This window comes from Canis lupus, chromosome X (assembly GCF_011100685.1).
Source record: "Canis lupus familiaris isolate Mischka breed German Shepherd chromosome X, alternate assembly UU_Cfam_GSD_1.0, whole genome shotgun sequence".
Classification (NCBI taxonomy): domain Eukaryota; kingdom Metazoa; phylum Chordata; class Mammalia; order Carnivora; family Canidae; genus Canis; species Canis lupus.
This window is the reverse complement of record NC_049260.1, coordinates 89241750-89252853: the sequence shown is the minus strand read 5'-3', so window position 1 is coordinate 89252853 and position 11104 is coordinate 89241750. Positions and strand designations below refer to the sequence as shown.

The 11104-nt window shown below is 39.8% G+C and overlaps 1 long non-coding RNA gene across 1 annotated transcript; it reads right to left on the bottom strand.

The window, feature by feature from the left end:
- Positions 1-2395: 2395 nt before the first annotated feature.
- LOC102157157 lies at positions 2396-10444 on the bottom strand. The gene is made up of 3 exons (XR_005385996.1): positions 10230-10444; positions 5088-5186; positions 2396-2690 (listed from the first exon to the last, which is right to left on the bottom strand). It is a non-coding gene; the product is annotated as an uncharacterized LOC102157157 (long non-coding RNA).
- Positions 10445-11104: the final 660 nt, after the last annotated feature.

Sequence of the window (11104 nt, the reverse complement as noted above, 5' to 3'; positions counted from 1 at the left end):
TTAAAGATTTTATTTATTTATTCATGAGAGACACAGAGAGAGAGAGCACAGGCAGAGGGAGAAGCAGGGGCCATGCAGGGAGTCCAACGCGGGACTCAATCTGGGGTCTCCAGGACCACACCCTGGGCTGAAGGCGGTGCTAAACCGCTGAGCCACCTGGGCTGCCCTAATTTTTGTGATACACTTTTTATTTATTTTTATTTATTTTTTTGGATTTTACTTATTTATTTGAGAGACGGAGAGAGCATGAGCAGGGGGATGGGCAGAAGGAGAAGTAGGCTCCCCGCCAAGCCCTGGGATCATGACCTGAGCCAAAGGCAGACACTTAACTGAGCCACCCAGGTACACCATGTGATGTTTTTTAAAAAATACATTGTTTGGGGGCACCTGGGTGGCTCAGTCAGTTTAGCACCTGCCTTCAGCTCAGGTAACAATCCCAGGGTCCTAGGATGGAGCCCCCACATCTGGCTCCCTGCTCAGCCTGCTTCTCCCTCTCCCTCTGCTTGCTACTCCCCCTGCTTGTGCTCTCTATCAAATAAATAAAATCTTTAAGATAAATACATTGTTTGATGATGATTAAACAAAACAATAGTCAGGAAAAAGGCACTTTCCTATAACACACACACACACACACACACACACACACACACACAAATGAGGTTATTATCACCACTGAATGTTGCTACCTATAACACATGATAAAAAAAATTTAAATCTCAATAGAAAACATTGTCTTAACAAAAATAACTAAGATAACCTGGGTCAATATTTTTTTAAAATATTTTATTTATTTATTCATGAGAGACACACAGACAGAGAGAGAGGCAGAGACACAGGCAGAGGGAGAAGCAGGCTCCATGCAGGGAGCCCGATGTGGGACTCGATCCCGATCCCGGGTCTCCAGGATCATGCCCTGGGCTGAAGACGGCGCTAAACCGCTGAGCCACCCAGGCTGCCCAGGTCAATAATATTTTAAAAGCACTTATGTTTATATTTAGGAGAGTTATCATACTTAAAGATGATAAAAGATTCAAAATTGCTTTTCATTTAAGGATGTGTTTCCTAGGGACGCCTGGGTGGCTCAGTGGTTGAGCATATGCCTTTGGCTCAGAGTGTGATCCTGGGATCGAGTCCTGCATCTGGCTCCCTGCATGGAGCCTGCTTCTCCCTCTGCCTATGTCTCTGCTTCTCTCTCTGTGTGTCTCTCATGAATAAATAAATAAAATCTTTAAAAAAAGATTGTTTTATTATATTACTGTAGTGAGACAAAAACATGTGCCCATGTCATAATCCCCAGAATCTGTGACTACTTTATATAGCAAAAAATGGGATTAAGTTAAAGATCTTTTTTTATAAAGATTTTATTTATTTATTCATGAGAGACACAGAGGGAGAGAGGCAGAGACATAGGCAGATATAGAAGCAGGGTCCATGCAGGGAGCCCAATGTGGGACTCAATCCCGGGACCAGAACCCCCGGTCCCCAGGATCACGCCCTGGGCCGAAGGCAGCCGCTAAAACTGCTGAGCCACTCAGGGATCCCCTAAGTTAAAGTTCTTAAGAGGAGGTACTTATTCTGGATTATCTAGGTGAGCTCTGAATGCAATTACTTTGCGAAAGAGACACAGAAGGAGTTTACAGACACAAAGAGGGGAAGACAACATAAAAATGTAACTGAGGGAGATGCTGCTTAAGAATGCCAAATAGCCAATATTAGAAGTTGGAAGAGTCAAAGAAGAGATTGTCTCCTAGAGCCTTCAGAGGGATTGTGGCTCTGCCAACGCTTTGATTTTAGACTTTTGTACTCCAGAACTCTGAGGGAGAAGTTTTTGTTGCTTTAAGACACCTAGTTTATGGTAATTTCTTATGGTAGCCCTAGGAAACTAATACAATTATCCTTACACAACTTTGTTTTCTCCTTGCCTTCTACATGAATTTCATATTCTCTATGGAGTTTCCAATTATGGAGATACTGTCTGAAGAAGGAGCATATAATGGTGAGCTCACAAAGGAAAGCATAAGAGCCAGCAGTCTGGTTCACTAACATTGTACCTTACTCAGCTACAGCTAAGCAGTATTTGCATGTTAATGATCGCCAGTGGCTAGAAGATGCCATAAACATTAGTCAAAGTTTTGCCCTTGACCATTTGATTCTCTTCATGAAGAATTGAGTCATAGGGTTAAGAATTGATCCATGAGGGACACCTGGGTGGCTCAGCAGTTGAGCATCTGCCTTTGGCTCAGGGTATGATCCCTGAGTCCCGGGATCAAGTCCCACATCGGGCTTCCTGCATGGAGCCTGTTTCTCCCTCTGCCTATGTCTCTGCCTCTCTCTCTCTGTCTCTCATGAATAAATAAATAAAATCTATCAAAAAAAAAAGAATTAATCCATGAGGTTTAGTTTTATACATTTATTTCTGCTTCATTTTTTAAGTTAGAGCAAGTGATGATCCTAGAGCGAAAGGTCCCCCAACAAAGGTAGTGATAGAGGAGGAGGGCCTTGAACAAAAATGATTGTGGTGGTGATGATGGTTTACCATTTATTCCAGGTAAAGGAAGTGGAAGAGGAGGAACAACTCCTTTGGGTAGAGGTGGCACTGGTAGAGATGATGGTGGGCATGGCCCTCTATCTGCCAGTAGATGCAGTGGAAGAGGTCCTGAAATTTATGAGTAACTTGACGACCAGTGTTCCTGTAATATAAATAACCTAATGCTCAAATGCTTGCAGTAGACACTTGTGGGTTTTTTAGAGATTATATTGTATTTATTAATTTATCAATCTTCAAAGACTTAGTACATGCAAGAGACTTGTACAGATATTTAATAAGCACTTTTTAAACTCTACACAATGAGTGTACTTTTGCTAACACTCTAATGCTAGAAGAGTTGGCATCCTCATCAAAAACTTTGTGAAACATGGGATCCCTGGGTGGCGCAGCGGTTTGGGGCCTGCCTTTGGCCCAGGGCGCGATCCTGGAGACCCAGGATCGAATCCCACGTCAGGCTCCCGGTGCATGGAGCCTGCTTCTCCCTCTGCCTGTGTCTCTGCTTCTCTCTCTCTCTCTCTGTGACTATCATAAATAAATTAAAAAAAAAAAACTTTGTGAAACAGTACTCCAAAATATTGAAAAATTAGATTTCATGATGAACATATGCAAAGAAGTATTCTATCTGGCTTGGGCCTACTAGACTAGTTTGTTCAAATATGGATAATACAAGGTTATGGTTTGATCCCCTTGGGAGCTAATTAGCTTTACACAAAGAGTCTTAGAGTGCCAACGATCTTGCTATCTTATAATAACATAAGCAACATCTATTTGTATAGTAATATATGCTTATCAAAGTTTTTACATCTATTATCTCTTTTGAGCCTTGTTATAACCCTGTAATATAGGTAGGGCAAGTAGTTTTATCTCACTGTTTATAGATGAGACACTGAGACTCCAAAAGCTTAAGTGATTGGTCAAAGATCACAAATTTAGTGTGAAACATGATTAGGACTTAAACGTAGTTCTTCACACACCTAATTAAGTTCCTTTTCTATTATAACAGATTACCTCCTCATGCCTGCAAGTCATTTGTCATGAGCTGAAGACAGAACCTAGGCAAATGCCCTAATTTGGGGAGTGAAAAAAGGAAGAGTAACCAACCCCAAAAAAGCGAAGTAGGATAGAAAATAAAAAGTCAAATATTACAGGTACAGTAAAGCAAAGTGAGACAAAGAAAAGGCCACCAGATTGGGTCACTTGGAGTTCACTGTTGAGTTTTTTGGTAAATTTTCAGTAGAATGGTAGAAAGAGACCAATTCAAACAACAAACATCTATTGAGGATTGGCTGTGTTAAGATACAATCTTTACATTCTGAATATTCCCTCCAAATAGGAGTTGTCTTGAGGAGAGTACTCAATCAGTTGTAAAGTGTAGATCACCTAATAAAGATTTTAAGTATCATGAGAATTTTCCCCAAAGATAATATAGGTGGGAATATAAAGTTGACAGATTTTGAAATGATGGTAGTCAAGATTATAGAGGTCTCCAAAAGCTTTGGAGATCGTTAAAATAATTGAAGATTTTCTTCATGAAAGGAAATGTGGTCCTGATGGTTAATGTTGTGTTATGTGTCAACATGACTGGGCAACCGGGTGCCCAGATATCTGGTTAAACATTATTCTGGATGTTTCTGTGAGGGTGTTATTAGATGAAATTGACATTTGAACTGGTAAATTGAATAACACAGATTGCCTTCCCTAATGTGAGCAGGCCTAATCTAATCAAATGAAGGCCTAAATATAACAAAAATGCTGATCTTCCAACTAGTAGGAAAGAATTCTTACTGCCTAATTGCCTTTCAACTGGGACACTGGCATTTTTCCTATATTAGAATTCAAACTCAAACATTGGCTCTTCCTAGGTTTCAATCATGCTGGCCTTCCAACCAGAACTACACCATTGGTTTTCATGATTCTAAGGCTTCTCTACTCAGACTAGATCTAAACCAATGGTTCTCCTATGCCTGCAGCTTGCCAATTCACCCTGAAGATCTTGGAAATTGCTGCTACCATGATCATATGAGCTATTTCTTTATATTATGTATATTATATTAAGTTATATATTATATATGTTAAATATAAAATATACACATACATATGAAATATATGCATATTTACATATGAATGTTACACACATATATAAAATACATACAAATGTGTATACGTGTATGTATACACACACACATAATATAAATATAAAATCCCTGTTCTGTTGGTTTTATTTCTCCAGAACCCAGAGTCATATAAAAGTGGACCCAATTCTTCAAATAAGAATGAAAATTTTCTATCAAAAATAGTTTTTGCTTGTATAATATATGCTATCACAAAATATGTAGAGAAGCATAAGAAACTAATGTTTGAATCTTTTCCACACATGGAAATGATTTGTCTTGGGAAATCAAATTTGTAGAGTTATTTAAACTAAAATTTTAATTTATGAGAAAGTCTGTTTCTGTTCATATTTTCCTTCTGTTAAACTAGATATTTTCCAAATTGGAACTCATCTTGACATGATACAATATATATGTAGTTTCATTACCTGTGTTCAATTTTGCTGGAATTCTGTTCTAAGCTCTTTGATCTTTTCTTCCGGCATCTTGTTTTGAGCTTGGGTTCAGGCTCTGAATCCTTCATTTATCTACAATGATTATCACCATAAATGCACACTTAATAATATAACTTCCAGAAAGCTTTAAACAATATTATGTATTAAAGAAGTGGAATACCCTTTACTTCTTTAATTCCAGGGTCTTCACTCATGACTATTTTCATGACAATTAAATACCCCTATGTGGGGGGTTGGGCTGGTGTTGGTGGTGGTAGTGGTGGTAATGAAGAACTATGCTCTCAAACTAAGCAAACAAAAGCATTTTTACTCCAGAAATAAAATACTATAAAAAATTCTTTAAACGTGTGAGCCACATTTTTCTTCATACATCATTTATAGCATTTTTTGTTTTGCTATTCAAAATTAGATCTTCATAATTTCATCCTAAATGGGGAAAAACTGAAAGCTTTTTTCCTCTACAGTTAGGAACAAGACAGGGGTGTTCACTCTCCCCACTTTTATTCTACATAGCACTGGAAGTCCTAGCCACGACAATCAGACAACAAAAATAATTAAAAGGCATCCAAATTGGCCAGGAAGAAGTAAAACTTTCACTATTTGTGGATGACATGATACTCTATATAGAAAACCCGCTTCCCGTCCCGGCCTAGCGCGGCCGCCGGCTGGGGCGCGCGGAGCCGGGTGGGCGCCCCGCGAGGGCGGCGGGGGCGCGGGTGCAGCAGGTGTGCGGCCGCGCAGCATCCTCGGCCCGCGCCCCGCGGTGTCGGCCGGGGGGCGGGCGCGGGGGCGCGGGGGCCTTCTCGCCGGAGGCCGGGGCACCGCCGGGTGCACCGAGTGGGTGAGTCTCCCCCCTTAAAAAAAAAAAAAAAAAAAAAGAAAACCCAAAAGATTGCCAAAAAACTGCTAGAATTGATAAGCAAATTCAGTAAAGTGACAGGATACAAAATCAACGTACAGAAATCTGTTGCACTTCTATACATCAATAACAAAGCAGCAGAAAGAGAAATTAAGAAAACAATCTCATTTACAATTGTACCAAAAACCAGGAGATTCCTAGGAATAAACCTAACCAAAGAAGTGAAAGATCTGTACTCTGGAAACTATAAAACACTGATGAAAGAAATTAAAGATGACCCAAAGAAATGGAAAGACATCCATGCTCATGGATTCAAAGAAAAAATGTTGTTAAAATGTCTATACTGCAAAGCAATTTATACATTTAATGCAATCCCCATCAAAACACCACCAGCGAAACAAACTAGGGGTGGTAGAAGGGGAGGAGGGCGGGGGGTGGGGGTGAATGGGTGACACAGGCACTGAGGGGGGCACTTGAGGGGATGAGCACTGGGTGTTATTCTGTATGGTGGCAAATTGAACACCAATAAAAAATAAATTTATTATAAAAAAATACCACCAGCGTTTTTCACAAAGATAGAACAAACAATCCTAAAATTTGTACAGAACTATAAAAGACCTCAAGTAGCCAAAGCAATCATGATAAAGAAAAGCAAAGCTGGAGGCATCACAATTGCAGACTTTAAGTTATATTATAAAGCTGTAGTAATCAAAACAGCATGGTACTAGCACAAAAACAGACACACAGATCAATAGAACAGAATAGAAAACACAGAAATGAACCCACAATTATATGGTCAAATAACCTTCAACAAAGGAGGCAAGAATATGCCATGGGAAAAGGACAGTCTCTTCAACAAATGGTGTTGGGAAAACTGGACAGCTGTGTGCAAAAGAATGAAACTGGACCAATTTCTGACACCACACACAAATATAAATTCAAATTCAAAATGGATGAAAGACCTAAATGTGAGACAGGAATCCATTGAAATCCTGGAAGAGAACACACGTAGAAAACTCTTGGATATTGGCCATAGCAACTTCTTTCTGGGTATGACTCCTGAAGCAAGGGAAAGAAAAGCAAAAATAATTTATACTGTTTTTAAGCTGAGTTTTTAATTTATTGAAGTTTAATAAATTAGAAAATGAAGTATAAAAACAAGCTGTCAGAAGGACACCTGGGTGGCTCAGCGGTTTAGTGCCTGCCTTCAGCCCAGGGTTTGATCCTGGCATCCCGGGATCCAGTCCCACATCGGGTTCCGGCATGGAGCCTGCTTCACACTCTTGTCTGTGTCTCTGCCTCTCTCTCTCTCTCTGTGTGTGTGTCTGTCTCTCATGAATAACTAAATAAAATCTTTAAAAAAAACAAGCTGTCAGATAGTTCTACTTCTTAAATATATTTCATCTTGAAATGAGATCACACTTCTAGAACATTCAAGTTGATTCACATTAATACAAATAAGAATCTTTCTATTGCATCTTTAATTGCTTAGCATTCTAAGAGATGTGCTCCACAAAATCAGACAGTAGAATGATACACGTTATAAAGGCATTCTCCTTGAGACAGTAAATCAAAACACTTGTATAAAATGTTACGAGGGAATGTGAGAGGTTAAAATACAGTGCTAAGCCAGACAGACCATCTAAATGGTGGACATTCTGCTGTGTCCTTGCCACAGCTCTTACCTCAGTCATGCCTCTAAACAAGACCAAACAAACCTATTTAGTGTGGATGTTGCTTGGTCCAGCTAAAGAGAGACCATATTTACATCTTATTTCACCTTTGTTGCAATGTCACTTCAAGTCATTTTAGAAGGCTATAAACAATGCTACTCTTATTTCTCAAAGTGATATATCTTCTTGTCTGGAATTGTCTTTAGCTTAAATGGAACAATAAACACTTTTACTGTTAATCAATATGCATTCTCAGAGTATATTTGACCTTTAAAAATTATAAAAGGCATTCAGATCCAAGTCTGAAGGAAGAGTGGGCGAGCATTATGGATAATAATAATGGTTAGGGTAAAACCTAAAATACTACTTAATAGTTGTTCTCTCCATTGATATCTGAGTCCTAGAAAATGTCCCACAGTAGCTAATCTAAATCTCTAGTATCTTTAAATTTCAATCCCTCCCCAAAGACATTGATCAATCAATCATCTGATAAATCTATTTTTTAAAAGTAATCTCTATATCCAGCATGGGGCTTAAACTCTCAACCTTGAGATCAAGAGTTACATGCTCTACCAACTGAGCCAGCCAGGCCCCTGGATCTGATATCCTGTTTTGTTGAAAGATATGAGCTTGTTTGACTTCACTACTATCCATGTTAAGGTTTCTCTGAATCCAGGTATACCTGGCTGTCTCAGTCTGAAGAGCATGGGAGTTCAAGCCCTATGTTGGAGAATAGAGATTACTAAAAAAAAAAAAATAATAAACTTTAAGACTTTTCTGAATCCACACTCCCATACGCTCTCCTAAAATCAGCTTCTCCTTGTGTGCTTCTGAGCATGTGCCCACACAAGACAACATGCATAATTTCCTTCTGCAAATGGTTCATTACTACATTTGCAGAGAGGTATGTGATCTCTCTACTTGTAATTTAAAATTAACCACATGGGGATCCCTGGGTGGCGCAGCGGTTTGGCGCCTGCCTTTGGTCCAGGGCGCGATCCTGGAGACCCGGGATCGAATCCCACATCGGGCTCCCGGTGCATGGAGCCTGCTTCTCCCTCTGCCTATGTCTCTGCCTCTCTCCCTCTGTGTGTGACTATCATAAATAAATAAATAAAAATTTAAAAAAATTAAAAAAAATTAACCACATGTAGAATTCAAATCACACAAGTTTAAAGTGTGTGAGCAGGTAAGTGCCTTCTTAGAAACCCACCAAAGAAGACATAGACATGGCCAACAAGCACATGAGAAAGTGCTCTGCATCACTGGCCATCAGGGAAATACAAATGAAAACCACAATGAGATACCACTTCACACCAGTGAGAATGGTGAAAATTAACAAGACAAGAAACAAATGTTGGAGAGGATGTGGAGAAGGGGAACCCTCTTGCACTGTTGGTGGGAATGTGAACTGGTACAGCCACTCTGGAAAACTGTGTGGAGGTTCCTCAAAGAGTTAAAAATAGATCTGCCCTATGACCCAGCAATTGCCCTGCTGGGGATTTACCCCAAAGATACGGATGCAGTGAAAAGCGGAGACACTTGGACCCCAATGTTTATAGCAGCACTGTCCACAATAGCCAAACTGTGGTTGTCCATCGAAAGATATGAATGGATAAAGATGTGGTCTATATATACAATGAACTATAACTCAGCCGTTAGAAACGACGAATACCCACCATTTGCTTCAACTTGGATAGAACTGGAGGGTATTATGCTGAGTGAAGTAAGTCAGTTGGAGAGGGACAAACATATGGCTTCATTCATTTGGGGAATATAAAAAAAATAGTGAAAGGGAATAAAGGGGAAAGGAGAGACAATGAGTGGGAAATATCAGAGATGGTGATGGAACATGAGAGACTCCTAACTCTGGGAAATGAACAAGGGGTAGTGGAAGGGGAGGTAGGCGGGGCGATGGGGTGACTGGGTGATGGGCATTGAGGGGGGCACCTGATGGGATGAACACTGGGTGTTATTCTGTATGTTGACAAATTGAACACCAAGAAAAATAAATTTATTAAAGAAAAGAAACTAAACAAAAATAACAACAAAACAATAGAATAAATTGATGAAACTAGGAGCTGGTTGTCTGAAAAAAATAGCAAAATTGATAAATCCCTAGCCAGATATATCAAAAAGAGAAAGGATCCAAGCAAATCAAATAACAAATGTTGGCAAATCGAACTCCAATAAAAAAATACAAAAAAAAAGAAAATGATAAAAAGAAAGAAAAGAAGTCCACTAATCTTATCCTCCGCTTCTAAAAATGAAGCCAAGACCCAAGGAGTATGACTTACTTAAAGCTATAGCCAATTAGAAGCAAAGCTGAGATCTCATCTTATTGCTTATCATTCTACAGATGAATTCATGGGTGTTAAAACTTACCAGATAGGTTAAGAGTTCTAGTTTGCCAGGTGAAACTCTCATGATCATCATGATGAACCATTAGGGAGACCGAGCATAGATGGCCACAGTGCTAACCAGATATATACAGAGGAAGTTCAGGGAGAGGCCTACTTTGAAAAAGGAGCCTATGGACAGAAGAGGGTAGCACAGAATCCAAGTACAACTGAGCTAACTTACCTATCAGAAGTATGAAATCAATGCCTGCTCTTTGTCTGTGCTTGAACTCTGCATCCACACCACTGGCAAGCGCAGCATGCACCGCAGATCACATTCTTTGGTTTTCTTCTAAAACTGTGACTTGAGGGGCAGCCCCCGTGGCTCAGCAGTTTAGCACCGCCTTCAGTCCAGGGCCTGATCCTGGAGACCCAGGATTGAGTCCCACGTTGGGCTCCCTGCATGGAGTCTGCTTCTCCCTCTGCCTGTGTCTCTGCACCTCTCTCTCTGTGTGTGTCTCTCATGAATGGATGAATAAAATCTTTAAAAATAAAATTAAATTTAAAAAATAAAACTGTGACTTGAGAAGGAAAGAAAGTATTTTTTATTATCCTTGCCTTGGATACAAATCAATTTCTCTAAGATTCTGCATGAAAAAGAGAAAACTACATGTGTTTTACTAGCTCTGTAACAGAAATCCTTCCTGCCACTACATTCCCTTAGGAGAAATAAGCCTAGGCCTAAAGATGGTCTGGGCTTAATATGCTGCAAACCCATTGTGATGTAATCAACTGTGACCATTTAGTGACTTCACACTGTGATTTGCTGGGATTCAGTGGCCAAGGATACTGATCAGCCTTTCTGCTTACTTAAGCTACTGTCCCTGAGGTTAATGAAAGAAATATCCTGTTAGCTCTACATCCACGGATATAGAAATGTTCCCCACTCACTACTTAATGATTCCAATGAGGGATGAGTATCCTGGAGCTAGGTGGCAAGGGACAGTTTGGATTTTGTACAGCACTGTCACTCAAGCAGCTGTGAACAGCCTGTATAAAAGTGGACTGAGTCCCTTAAGATGCTAAGCAAGGAACAATTTATACATGTATTCAAGATCC